Raw genomic sequence first — 14,939 nt, 5'->3', positions numbered from 1 at the left:
CTGTTTTGTGATTAAATTGCAGTTGGCAATTGCGGTTGGCCAGAACAGCCCTGCCAACAACAAGAAAGCAAATGAAACTCAAAACAAAATAAACACTGGTCAGTAATTGCTAAGTTTGTATATACAATAAAATGCAGAAGACTCCAATATGTTCTCGGACACCATTGCATCTCAAGGTTGACATGCCATCTGTGTCTAAGGTCACCGCAATATCAGGATATATTTGGTGGCCAAACTCGACAGACTGTGTCTGCTGTGTGGCTAAAATATACACATGTGACTAATAAAAATGAGGCCCAATCCACTTTTCAAGACCAAAATCCAATCTAAGTTGAGAAAGGACAATCAAAATGGAAGCAATTCTTAGCATCAAAAAGGGGATGTGGAAGGAGTTTCAAGGTAGGAATCAGATAAGTATTAAATAAAAGCAAATCACTGGGGGAAGAGATACAAAAGTGTCCAGAGGGGCAATCTTTTGACACAGAGGGTAGTGAGTGTCTGGAACAAGCTGCCAGAGGTAGTAGTAGAGGCGGGTACAATTTTGTCTTTTAAAAAGCATTTAGATAGTTACATGGGTAAGATGGGTATAGAGGGATATGGGCCAAATGCGGGCAATTGGGATTAGTTTAGGGGTTTAAAAAAAAGGGCGGCATGGACAAGTTGGGCCGAAGGGCCTGTTTCCATGCTGTAAACCTCTATCACTCTATGACACTGCAGATGCTGGAATCTGAAACCAAAAGGGAAAATGCTGGAAAATCTCAGCAGGTCTGGCAACATCTGTAAGCAACTCTCTCCTTTCCTTCTCTATGAACAGTATGCTATGTCTGTATAGCACGCAAGAAACAATACTTTTCACTGTATGTTTATACATGTGACAATAATAAATCAAATCAAATCAAAAGAGAGAAAATAACTGACGTTTCGACTCCGGATGACCCTTTCGTCAAAGCTAAAAGGCAGAGAAAGTGGGAGATATTTATACTGTAGGGAGAGAGAATGAGCCATAGCCACAAAACCAAGGGGAAAGGCTGCTAATGGCAGCCCCATAGAGAGAATAGAAGGTGTGAATGGCCAAACGGCAGAGAAGCTGAAATCAGAGGGTAAACGGTGACAGATGGAGATGTGGGGGGGGAGTGGGGAAGATGGATGGGAGAGAGGTAAAATGGAGAGAAAGGGGAAGCAAAGGGGGAGAAAAGGTAAGGAAAGGGGGAATGAAATAGGATGGAAGAATGGGGGGAGAAAGAAAAATAAAGAAAGACAACTAAGAAATAAAAGGTAGAGAACAGTCAAAAATAAAATAAAATGAAACCAAAGGGGTCGGGTTGGGGGGGAGCGAATCATCTGAGGTTGTTGAATTCGATGTTGAGACTGGAAGGCTGCAACGTGTCCAGCCGGAAGATGAGTTGTTATGAGTTGTTTCTGCACTGCAGGGTTTCGATGACGATCCTATGATAATCTTTAATTATTTATTTACAGATAGTGGAGGGTGGGGGGGGGGGGAGGTTTGGGCTTCTGCACCTACCATGTTGTGGGGTAAACCCAGGGTGGTCAAGCAGGTGGTGGGTTGGGTACCCACCCTATTCAATACATCCCCCTCCCCTACCCACCCTATTCAATACATCCCCCTTTCCACCATCACCAAAATCATGCCTAGCGCGTGCCTGTAAAATCCAACCCATGATTCCCCCTCCCCAGATATTCCACCGCACCTTCTGCCCCAAGAGATGTTTCTTCTGCCTTCAGTCCAACACACGGTTTTCCATTGGCCTCGGGTGGGATTTTACGAGTAACACCCAAGCAAGGTCATAAAATCCCACCCATTGTGCAGCTTTACATGCTGAAGGAACGCGGCCTACGTTGCAATGCGACATTTTCCTGCGCTTAACCATTCTTGACGGTGGTGTTTAAAATGTACAATTTGCAGGAAAGGGAGTTTGCTGTGGAACTGGTGTCTTACAGTTCAATGCACCCCAGGCCACAGGACATACGCTTCAGTCACCGTTTTAAATTGCACATATTCTTCATGTTATTTGGAAGATTATTTTTTCCCAATTAGGAACATCGGAATTAGGGGCGCAAGTGGGCAAATACAACCCTTTGAGCCTGCTCCGCCCTTCAATCAGATCATGGCAGATCTCTCCCTGGTCTCAAATCCACCTCCCCACCTGTTCCCCATATCCCTTTAACCCGTTTTTTTATTAGGAATATATCTATCTCCTTCTTGAAACCATTCAATGATTCAGACTCCACCGCGCTATGGAGCAGCGAGTTCCACAAATTCATCACCCTCTGCGAGAAGTAGTTCCTCCTCATCTCAGTTTTAAATCTACCGCCTCTCGACCTATACCTGAGACCTCTTGCTCTAGATTGTCCCCCACAAGGGGAAGCATTTGGTCTACAATTACTTTATCAATCCCTTTTAGAATCTTACATACCTCGATCAGATCCCCTCTGATCCTTCTAAACTCCAGTGAGTATAAGCCCAAACTGTGATTGTGATGGGACTGGGACATGCAAGGAAACTTAAGAGTCATAGAGGTTTACAGCATGGAAACAGGCCCTTCGGCCCAACCTGTTCATGCCCCGCTTTTCTTTTACCACTAAGCTAGTCCCAATTGCCCGTGTTTGGCCCATATCCCTCTACACACATCTTACCCATGTAACTGTCTAAATGCTTTTTAAAAGACAAAATTGTACCCGCCTCTACTACTACCTCTGGCAGCTCGTTCCAGACACTCATCACCCTCTGGGTGAAAAAATTGCCTCTCTGAACCTGGAAACTTTTGCAGAATTTGAGGCTTTCTTGCTCTTGTTTGTGTGAGAGAATAGAATACTTTTCCCCATTTGCTATCTAAGCGTATACTCAGAGAGCAAAAGTGTCTCGGAAGTCTACCTCAACCTCACAAGGGTAGTTCTGTCTCACACCCCGATAACCCCTAAGCTTTTTCAGAGTGAGAGACCGTGAATGGATTACAAAGAATCAAAAGGGCTGCAAAAATACTGAAAAAAACAACGGAAAACACTCACTGAGGGGAAAAAAGACACAACTGGTCAAGATTTTAGGTTGGAATATTTTGCCAGACCCCGTTCCCAATGAATGTTAGGCAACTTTTATCGGGTGTTGACAGATCATCAGCCGGTTCAGAGTATATTCATTTCCGAGTGGCAGGAACATGCTTGAGACTGCACAAACCCATCTGACATAGCACCCTCGTATCACCAACCCTGGAATTGTGGGCAGTGTGGGTGGTAACTATAATCCCGCACCCCAGGGTGAAAGGTCTGGGTATGAACACACTGTAACACCTCACCATCCAAAGTGTCAGCAGCGCAGAACAGAAGAAGTAACTCAAAAACCAGTGGGGAAGAAATAAGTGTAATAGAATTGTTTTAAGGCGGATAGATTCTTGACTAATAAGGAAGTCAAGTCAGCAAGTGGCATTGAGACCATAATCAGGTCAGCCGTGATCTTATTGAATGGCAGAGCAGGCTCGAGGGGCTGAATGGCCTACTTCAGCTCCTATGTCCTTTGTTCATATGAAGCAAATTAGCCTGGAAGTAATCAGCTCTACACAAACATATATGATACATATTGCGTGAGTGTGTGTGTGTGTGCGTGCATGTCTGTATGTTTCTCTTTGCCTATGTGCACACATGTGCTTGTGTGTGCACGTGTGCATCCATGTGAACATGTGCATGTGCGCGTATGTATCTGTGCACCTATACATATGTGGATGCATGAGTGTGTGTATGATTGAGTGAGTGCACTTGTGTACATGTGTGTGTGCACAGGTGTGTGCATGCGTGTATGTTCTGCATGTGCTTGCGTGTATGCATGAGTGTGTGTGTGTGTCGTGTGTGCACGTGTGTCTGTGTTTGTGTATGTATGTATGTGCACATATGCACGCACATGTGTGTCTGTGTGTGCGTGTGTGCCTGCATTTATGTATATGTGTGTGTGTGTGGGTATGCGTGCACGTGTGTGTGCGTACATGTATCTGTGTGTATGTGTGTATGTGCATATGTTTGTATGTGTGTGTGTTTGTGCATGTTTGTGTATATGCGACTGTACACATTTGCGTGTGCGTGTTCATGCATATTTGTGTGTCTGTGTGTGTGAGTGAGTGTGTTTGTGTGTGTGAGTGTGTGTGTATTTGTGTGTGTGGGTGTGTGTGTGTATTTGTGTGGGTCAGTGTGTGTGCATGTGCGTGTTTGAGTGTGTGTGTGTGCATGTGCATGAGTGAGTGTGTGTGTGCGTGAGTGCGTGTGCGTGTGTGTGTGTCAGTGAGTGTGTGTCAGTGAGTGTGCATGTGTGTGTGTGTCAGTGAATGTGTGTGTGTGTGAGTGTGTGTGTGAGTGTGTGTGTGTGTGAGTGTGTGTGAGTGCGTGTGAGAGTGTGTGTGTGTGTGTGTGTGAGTGTGTGTGTGTGAGTGTGTGTGTGTGAGTGTGTGTGTGTGAGTGTGTGTGTGTGAGAGTGTGTGTCAGTGTGTGTGTGGGTGTGTGGGTGTGTGTCAGTGTGTGTGTGTGTGTGTGTGTGTGTGTGTCAGTGGGTGGGTGTGTGTGTGTGTCAGTGTGTGTGTGTGTGTGTCAGTGTGTGTGTGTGTGTGTGTCAGTGTGTGTGGGTGGGTGTGTGGGTGTGTGTGTGTTCCTCATTTGTCCTGGTATGAGCTGATATTTATATTTATTGATATTTATCAGACTGAATCTGGTTCAGCAGTGTAGCAGAAAAGTGACAGGCTTGTCTGCTCTGATGTTCCCCAGTACATCTGCCAGGGTCCAGTCCATACAGCGTGGTATCTCTGTTTAAATATGGAAGATCTGTCTCTTCTTGTTCTGCTGTCTGTGTGTCGGCTGCCTTTTACGGAAGTGTTTTTACTTATACTGCACAGTTTATGCGATGCCCCAGTGGATCACTGCATTGTTAATAAACAATTGGCAGTTTTCTGTTCAAACCATTCATTGCATTTCCAATTTCATTAGAGTCTAACTTGACCAAGAATCCAGTGCCTCGCACTCTGTTAAGTCTCCGGCATGTTCCATATAAACATTCCTTTAATTCTGTTTTCTTTTTATTTGGTCCCAAGTTTAAATATTTTTCTTTTCTGCTCTTATTGTTTCCAATACATCACGCACCGGGCTCCCTGATGTTATCAGGGCATTGGAAGCCATGGTGCCTTGCCCTGTACACACCTCCTCCCAGATGGGAAATCACACCAGCTCTGATCTGCTTCTCCTGCTTTCACTGAGACACTGAGACTGGGATTTCCTTCCATTGTTGGGGGACGGACAAGGCCCCACCCGCCATCTTGACACTGCTGCTGCAGTGACATCCAGCTACCACTAGATGGCACAGTTTGCCCTGGGTCAGGCTGTCAGTCCATGTGACGCGCTGAACGGGGTCCCGTGATATGGTTGGGACATCGATTGACTGCAACTTTGGAACCGAGTTTCCCTTTTAAACTCATACTTAGAATCCCTACAGTACAGAAGGAGGCCATTCGGCCCATCGGGTTCGCACCAGCTCTTCGAAAGAGCGCTCATCTCTGCCATATCCCCATAAGTAAGAGTTTTAACAACACCAGGTCTCCACATCATATCCCCATGACCCCGGGCATTTCCCATTGCTAATTCACCTGACCCAACACGTCTTTGGACACTAAGGGACAATTTAGCACGGCCAATCCACCTAACCTGCACATCTTTGGACCGTGGGAGGAAACCGGAGCACCCGGAGGAAACACACGCAGACACGGGGAGAACGTGCAAACTCCACACAGACAGTGACCTGTGGCCAGAATCGAACCCTGGTCCCTGGCGCTGTGGGGTGCAGTGCTAACCACTGTGACACCGTGTCGCCCATAGAAAGGTTTGCATTTATATAACACCATTCACAACCACTAACATGTTTTTGAAATGTAAAATCTCCGCTGTAAATGTGAGAACCTCGACAGCCAATTTGCACACAGGAAGCCTGAAGAAACAGCAATGTGATAAGACCAAGTGGGCAGCACGATGGCACAGTGGTTAGCACTGCTGCCTCACAGCGCCAGGGAGCCGAGTTCGAATCCTGGCTTGGGTCACCGTCTGTGTGGAGTTTGCACATTCTCCCCGTGTCTGCGTGGGTTTCCTCCGGGTGCTCCGGTTTCCTCCCACATTTTGAAAGACGTGCTGGTTAGGTGCATTGGCCATGCTAAATTCTCCCTCAGTGTACCCGAACAGGAGTGTGGCGACTAGGGGGATTTCACAGTAACTTCATTGCAGTGTTAATGGAAGCCTACTTGTGACACTAATAAATAAACTTTAAGACTTTACCCTGTATTTTTATGTTGATCGAGGGACTCTTACACACTGGGAATAACTGGCAGGGTTTTCTTTTTAAAATACGGCTGTAGGATCTTTTACCATCACCCGAGCAGATAGGTGGGATTGCAGTTTACCCTGTCAGCTGAAAGGGGCAGCTCTGACAGTGTAGCACTCCCTCAGGACAGGAGTGACTGACTGGAGCTGGCTCAGAGCAGTTGGCTTCTGGTCTCAAGTCCTGGAGTCAGTTTTGAACCTGGAACCTTGGGACTCAAGTGGCGAGGGCGTGGCCAACTGAGGCACTGGGTGGAGAGCACACCAAAAAATATTTCACCTTCAGCCTTGTGGAGCTTCTCCTGGACCAACCCCCTGTGGCCACCATTCCATCCCCCTGCTCCCCACCCTCACCCGCCCCGGTTGCCCCCTACGGGAGCAGTCTGTGGCTACGTCATATCCAATCAACAGCTCACCAGCTGATGATAGATTCCCTACAGTGCAGAAGGAGGCCATTCAGCCTATCGAGAGTGCAGAGACCACAATTCTACCCAGGCCCCATCCCCAAACCTTTACTCTGTTAATCCCCCTGACACTAAGGGGCAATTTAGCATGACCAATCCACATAATCTGCACATCTTTGGGCTGTCATGATGTGGAGATGCCAGCATTGGACTGGGGTGGGTACAATAAGAAGTCTCACAACACCAGGTTAAAGTCCAACAGGTTTATTTGGAATCACGAGCTTTCGGGGCGCTGCCCCTACATCAGGTGAGTGTAGCTCACACACCTGAATCCCGGGAGCAATTCCGGGAATCCCGGGAGCTCCACTCACTTGGTGAAGGAGCGGCAAGGGGTCACATTCTCAGGATTCAGGGGAGGCCATTTGTGTCTGAAGTGAGGAGAAATCTATTCACTCCAAGGGTAGTGAACCAGTGGAATTCTCCAGCACAGAAAGCTGTGGAGGCCAAGCTATTGAATATATTAAGAAGGAAATTGATAGATTTCTAGACTAATGTCAAGAGATATGGAGAGAGCACTGGAGTCTGGCACTGAGGTTGTTACAGTGTGGAAGGAGACCATTCAGCCCATCGAATTTGCACCGACTGTCCAACAGAGCATCATAGAATCATAGAATCATCATAGAATCTCTACAGCGCAGAAGGAGGCCATTTGGCCCATCGGGTCTGCACTGACCACAATCCCACCCAGGTCCTATTCCTGTAACCCCACATATTTACCCTGCAGATCCCTTGACACTTGGGTCAATTTTGCATGGCCAATCAACCTAAACCGCACATCTTTGGACATCATAGCCAGGCCTTATCTCTGTAACCCCACTTACTTACCCTGCTAATCCCCCTAACCTACACATCTTGGGATGCCAAGGGACAATTTAGCATGGCCAATCCACCTAACCTGCACGTCTTTGGAGTGTGGGAGGAAACTGGAGGAAACCCACGCCGACACAAGGAGAGTGTGCAAACTCCACACAGACAGTGACCCGAGGCTGGAATCGAACCTGAGTCCCTGGCGCTGTGTGGCAGCAGTGCTAACCAAAGATGTGCGGGTTGGGTGGACTGGCCATGCTAAATCGCCCCTTGGTGTCAGGGGGACTAGCTGGGGTAAATGCATGGGGATAGGGCCTGAGTGGGATTGTGGTCGGTGCAGACTCGATGGGCCGAATGGCTTCCTTTGCATTGTAGGATTCTATGATTCTAAGCACTGTGCCGTCGTGCCACCCCATGAAGGATCAGCCATGATCATACTGAATGGCAGGGTAGGCTCAAAGGGCCGAATGGCCTCCTCCTGCTCTTATTTTCCATGTTTGTGTGTTTTGGTCACAGTGACTGAGTGGCCAGATAGAACATTCCATGGTCCAGTCACCAGATCCTGCCCTCGAGGCTGATCCACCTCAGTACCATTCCACCGGATCTCCGTTCACGAAACGGACATGATCAACAAATACTTAAGTCATTGCTGTTCTTTGCTCGATGACGCTCATAAATAAAATCCCTGGGAAGGATATTTTAAAATTTAACACATCACATTTCAGACAAGTCACACTCCATAACTCTTACAGTGCTTCAGGAACTTCCAGCTAGAAAGAATTCAGCCTGGGGAACTTCCAGGAATGACACATTTTACACTCTCTGCCAAAGAAATAACTCCATGATTGAAACTGGTGATGGTTTTGACACTGGGGGAAAGATATCTGTAACACACCAGGACTGCACGCCAGAGTTTTACCTTCCCCCGCAGGTGGGCCTTTAGGCAGACGAGGGCTGCCAAATTCCTCGGAGGGCCTCCTCACTGGATTCCCATCTCCACCTCGACTTTTCCGCAATCTTACACAGGGATAGGCTAGGCCTAGGCCATTCAGCCCACCCTCGCCCCAGCTGAGGCCCTCAAATCCCCATAATCCCACACAATTAGCATGGCTAATCCACCGAATCCGCACATCTTTGGAAATTAAGGAACAATTTAGAATGGCCAATCCACCTAACCCACACATCTTTGGACATTAAGGAACAATTTAGCACAGCTAATCCACCTAACCTGCACACCTTTGGACATTGAGGGCAATTTAGCATGGCCAACCCATCTAAACTGCACATCTGTGGTCATTAAGGGGCAATTTAGCATGGCCAATCCACCTAAGCGCCACATCTTTGGACTGTGGGAGAAAACTGGAGCACCCGGAGGAAACACCCGTAGACACGGGGAGAATGTGCAAGCTCCACACAGTGACCCAAGGCCAGAATTGAATCCGGATCCCTGGCACTGTGAGGCCGCAGTGCTAACCACTGTGCCACCGTGCTGCCCCGATGCATAAATTGTGTTCTAGGTTAAGAGGCCAAGTTCCAAAATTGTCTCGGGGTTCCTCCAATCAGTTTGGCTCCATGAATTCCTTCAATGTAGGAGCAAGTACATAAGAACTAGGAGCGGAAGTAGGCCATTCTGCCCCTCGAGTCTGCTCCACCATTGAGTATGATTATGACTGATCTCATCTTGGCCTCAACTCCACTTTCCTGTCCGTTAACCATAACCAATCAAGCTCTTACTAATTAAAAATCTGTCCACCTCTTCCTTAAAGCATTTCTTTCTTTGGCAGCACAGATACTAAAATCGGAACGATACCAGGAAGATTAGCATGGCGACTGCGCAAGGCTGACACGCAAATTCATGAAGCGTTCCATATTCTTTTACTTAGGGTGGCATGGTGGCACAGTGGTTAGCACTGCTGCTTCACAGCACCAGGGACCCGGGTTCGATTCCTGGCTTGGGTCACTGTCTATGCAGAGTTTGCACGTTCTCCCCGTGTCTGCGTGGGTTTCCTCCGGTTTCTTCCCACAGTCCGAAAGACGTGCTGGTTAGGTGCATTGGCCATGCTAAATTCTCCCTCAGTGTTACCCGAACAGGCGCCGGAGTGTGGCGACTAGGGGATTTTCACAGGAATTTCATTGCAGTGTTAATGTAAGCCTACTTGTGACACTAATAAATAAAATTTAATTTTAACTCAATGTTGACAAATGATGGGAAGTGCACCACTCACGTGCTGGCAAACGTTTGGTGTTCCCTCACCCATAACACGGTAGCACAGTGGTTAGCACTGCTGCTTCACAGCGCCAGGGACCCAGGTTCGATTCCCGGCTTGGGTCACTGTCTGTGTGGTGTTTGCACATTCTCCCCGTGTCTGCGTGGGTTTCCTCTGGGTCCTCCCACATTCCGAAAGACGTGCTGGTTAGGGTGCATTGACCCGAACAGGCACCAGACTGTGGTGAATAGGGGAATTTCACAGTAACTTCATTGCAGTGTTAATGTAAGCTTTACTTGTGACTAACAAATGAACTTAACAGTTTGTGCAAAGAGTTGGCAGAATGAAGTTGGCAGTATATCTTTAAAAGTGCGTCTCTGAGGGCAATGTAAGTTTCTCGCCATCACATCGATCTCAGAAAGCAAAACATCAACCCTTCCGACCCCATTGGGAATCAGCGTAAATGATAAATGATAAAGCACAGAGCTTTCCTATCAGCTGAACCTCTCTGACTGCTCTGACCGTGTGGAGGTCAATCCAGTGATGTAATGTACGCAACTTTCCAGTTGTCTCAGCAGAGGTCAACGAAATCCAATTGCAAACAGATTCCTAACTGGTTACCCGACCACGATGAATCAGCACCAAAGACAACAACTCACTCCGACCCTGCCAGAACCGGAGTCATTTTTTACATTCGAGAAATAATTCACCTTTGACTCTCCTTTGGGCTGTCGCGTTTTGGAGGCCTGAAACAGTGCGCCTGTCGACGCTGCTTTTTACAACCTGCTATCCATTTCATTTACATCAGGCGTCAGCCCAAAACGGGCAATGATTTCTGCCCGAATCCTGTTTTCTCTTCAGTCATTCATCATTGCGATTCCCGCAAGGAACGGGAGTGGCTGGAACGGACTTAGTTCAGAGCTGCAAGCTCCAAAATAAACATCAAGACAGTCATCTTTCTAATCCTTTCGCATAGTATTTCAGCTCCACAGTATTTTGGGAAAAGGTACATCATTTAAAGTTTAAAAGTTTATTTATTGGTGTCACAAGTAAGGCTTACATTAACGCTGCAATGAAGTTACTGTGAAATTCCCCTAGTCGCCACACTCCGACGCCTGTTCGGGTCAATGCGCCCTAGCCAGCACGTCTTTCGGACTGTGGGAGGAAACTGGAGCACCCGGAGGAAACCCACGCAGACACGGGGAGGACATGCAAACTCCACACAGACAGTGACCCAAGCCAGGTATCGAACCTGGGTCCCTGGCGCTGTGAGGCAGCAGTGCGAACCATGGGCTTGTTCACTAACCATGACCCCACGAATAAGATTAAATACATTTAATATACACTGAATATTTCATAATGAGTTATAGAAAACGCTAAATCATTTATATGTTAATAGAATTGTCATAAATGTCAAATGGTAAAATTGACACTTTGGACACAGAGGGACACAGTCAATGTTGTGACAATCAGCACGCACCCCACTTCACTCGTCCTTGCTTTAAGGAAATTTGGCATGTCCGCTTCGACTCTCACCAACTTTTACAGATGCACCATAGAAAGCATTCTTTCTGGTTGTATCACAGCTTGGTATGGGCTCCTGCTCTGCCCAAGACCGCAAGGAACTACAAAAGGTCGTAACTGTAGCCCAATCAGTCACGCAAACCAGCCTCCCATCCATTGACTCTGTCTACACTTCCCACTGCCTCGGCAAAGCAGCCAGCATAATTAAGGACCCCACTCACCCCGGACATTCTCTCTTCCGCCTTCTTCCGTCGGGAAAATGATACAAAAGTCTGAGGTCCAACTGGGCCAGCCACAGAAATGCAACGGAGACTCGCAGGTCATTGGCTAGCATCTTACTCCTAAATCTTCAAAGCCTGGGAACTATCCACTCCAAGGCAGAAGTTCAGGAGAGTGATGGAAGGTACTGCCTGGATGGGAGCAGCTGCAAGGACACTGAAAAAGCTTGACAAATCCAGGTGGCACGGTAGCACAGTGGTTAGCACTGCAGCCTCACAGCGCCAGGGACCTGGGTTCGATTCCCAGCTTGGGTCACTGTCTGTGCGGAGTCTGCACATTCTCCCCGCGTCTGCGTGGGTTTCCTCCGGGTGCTCCAGTTTCCTTCCACAGTCCAAAAGTCGTGCTGGTTAAGTGCATTGGCCATGGTAAATTCTCCCTCAGTGTACCCGAACAGGCGCTGGAGTGTGGCGACTAGGGAATTTTTGCAGTAACCTCATTGCAGTGTTAATGTAAGCCTACTTGTGACACTAATAAATAAACTAAACTAAAATATAAAGGCAAAACACCACAGATGCTGGAATTTGAGACAAAAGCAGAAAAATGCTGGAAAATCTCAGCAGGTCTAACAGCATCTGGGGAGAGAGAATAAGGCCAACGTTTCGAGTCTCAATGACCCTACGTCAGAGCTGAAGAAACTTAATGCTATCCAAACTGAAGAGTCAACTTGATCAGTCACTCCTTCACCATTGTAGAATCCAATCCCTCGACCCCCTGCGCTTTATGTCTGTAGAGTGTAGTTATGTGAAGGCTGGATTGCAGCAACCCAAGACTTCTTCAGCAGTCCCTCTAACTTGATTTGGTGGCACAGTGGTTAGCACCGCTGCCTCATAGCGCCGGGGACCCAGGTTCGATTCCCGGCTTGGGTCACCGTCTGTGCGGAGTTTGCTCGTTCTCCCCGTGTCTGCGTGGGTTTCCTCCGGGTGCTCCGGTTTCCTCCCACACTCCAAAGATGTGCAGGTTAGGTTGATTGGCCATGCTAAATTCCCCTTAGTGTCAGGGGGGTTCGCAGGGTAAATATGTGGGGATAGGGCCTGGGTGGGATTGTGGTCGGTGCAGACTCGATGGGCCGAATGGCCTCCTTCAGCACTGTAGGGATTCTATGATTCTGTTGTTTATTTAAGTGAAGCCTGGAACGATGCCCCTCTGAGATTTGCCAATGCCAGCTGCCGGTCGGCAAGTGCGAGGTGCATGGACTGCAGCGATTCGAGAAGGCGGCTTTTCACCATCTTCTCAAGGGAAATTAGGGATGGGAGCCAAGTTCTGGTCCAGCCAGCGACGCCCACCTCCCCTGAAAGAACGACTGCAAGAAAAGGTGCGCTCATTCAGAGAACAGATATTATTCAGGCTGCAATTCAAAAAACCTTCCTTTTTTGTTCTTTTATAATTGGCGTGATCGATTCTGAGAAAGGAAGAGAAAGAAATTGCCTTGACGTCGCAGTTTTCACAGATTCAGGGCCACCCACAATGCTTTACAACCAACATAGCGCTTTTGTCGTGTAATCACTTCTGTAATTAAGAGGCACACAATATGCACACAGCTAGCTCCCACAAAAACAACACTGAGGTAAATATCCAGGTAATTTGAACCAAGGATGAGGTAAGGCAATCGGGCCTACAAGCATTTACCTCATGTTCTCTGTAAATAATAGCGCTCTCTATAAACATGGGTGGCACAGTGGTTAAAGGAGGTGCAGGGACAGAGTGATCTGTCACATATGTGCACAGGTTGGGCGGCACGGTGGTACAGTGGTTAGCACTGCTGCCTCACCACGTCAGGGACCCGGGTTCGAGTCCCGGCCTGGGGTCACTGTCTGTGTGGAGTTTGCACATTCTCCTCATTTCTGCGGGAATTTCCTCCGGGTGCTCCGGTTTCCTCCCACAGTCCAAAGATGTGCAGGTTAGGTGCATTGGCCATGCTAAATTGTCCCTTTGTGTCCCGGGATGCGTAGATTGGAGTGATTAACTCTAATATGTGGGGTAAATATGTGGGGTCACGGGGATAGGATTGTTGTCAGTTCAGACTCGATGGGCCAAATGGCCTCCTTCTGCACTGTCGGGATTCTATAGTTTTGCCCCGCCTAATTAATCACACAAGGACAGGTTCTGTATAAAAGCTCCCCAATTCTCAAAGGTAATCAAACACAACTTCTATTATTATTTATTAGTGTCACTAATAGGCTTACATTAACACTGCAATGAAGTTACTGTGAAAATCCCCGCGCCGGTTCGGGTACACTGAGAGAGAACTTAGCACGGCCAATGCACCCTAACCAGCACGTCTTTTGGACTATGGAAGGAAACCGGAGCACCCGGAGGAAACCCACGCAGACACGGGGAGAACGTGCAGACTCCGCACAGACAGTGACCCAAGCCGGGAATCGAACCCGGGTCTCCGGTGCTGTGAGGCAGCAACGCTAACCACTGTGCCACCGTGCCCTCCTGACTATCCACCTTCAAATCTCCACTGGTTAAAGTGTCCTTCAATCCTTGGAGATCGGAATCAGAGATGACGAACCATTTCTAAAGGCAGCTGGCTGGGCACTTGCAGGAACTAAAGCTTCAGGGCGACACGGGGAGAGAGCAAGGAAATGGGACTGACTGGAATGGCCTATGGAGAGACTCGTTGGGCCAAATGGCCTCCCTCTGTGCCGTGGTGATTCTTTGGGACAAAAAAATAAATTCCTGATGTTGGAAAACAAATGAAAGCAGAAAATGCAGGAAAAAGGATGTTGCCTGGTATGGAGGGTGTTAGCTATGAGGGGAGATTGAATAAACTGGGATTGTTCTCCCTGGGAAGCCAGAGGCTGAGGGGCGACCTGATAGAAGTTTATAAAATTATGAGGGTTATAGATAGGGTGAACAGTTGGAAGCTTTTTCCCAGGACGGTGGCACAGTGGTTAGCACTGCTGCCTCACAGTGCCAGGGACCCGGGTTCGATTCCCGGCTTTGGGTCACTGTCTGTGCGGAGTCTGTGTGTTCTCCCCGTGTCTGCGTGGGTTTCCTCCGGGTGCTCCGGTTTCCTCCCACAGTCCGAAAGACGTGCTGGTTAGGTGCATTGGCCGTGCTAAATTCTCCCTGAGTGTACCCAAAAGGATGCCGGAGTGTGACGACTAGGGAATTTTCACAGTAACTTCATTGCAGTGTTAATGTAAGCCTACTTGTGACTAATAAATAAAAGAAAATGACAGTTACAAGGGGCACAAGTTCAAGGTAAGGAGGGAAAGGTTCAGTGGAGGGGGAAGTTTTTTACAGAGAGGGTGGTGAGGGCCTGGAATGCGCTGCCAAGTGAGGGGGTTGAGGCAGT

The 14,939-nt window shown here is 48.0% G+C and overlaps 1 protein-coding gene and 1 non-coding gene across 5 annotated transcripts in view; one reads left to right on the top strand and one right to left on the bottom strand.

Annotated features, from left to right (window-relative positions):
- The window catches only part of smoc1 (SPARC related modular calcium binding 1), a 248,746-nt gene that overhangs the window by 41,138 nt on the left and 192,669 nt on the right, over positions 1–14,939 (bottom strand). The gene's annotated exons all lie outside the window — the stretch shown is intronic.
- LOC144507392 (U6 spliceosomal RNA) lies at positions 9,398–9,500 on the top strand. The gene has a single exon (XR_013500087.1). It is a non-coding gene; the product is annotated as a U6 spliceosomal RNA (small nuclear RNA).

Source organism: Mustelus asterias, chromosome 18, assembly GCF_964213995.1.
Source record: "Mustelus asterias chromosome 18, sMusAst1.hap1.1, whole genome shotgun sequence".
Taxonomy (NCBI): Eukaryota; Metazoa; Chordata; class Chondrichthyes; order Carcharhiniformes; family Triakidae; genus Mustelus; species Mustelus asterias.
Note: the sequence above shows the minus strand (reverse complement) of the source record. Positions and strands in the feature narration are given on the sequence as shown.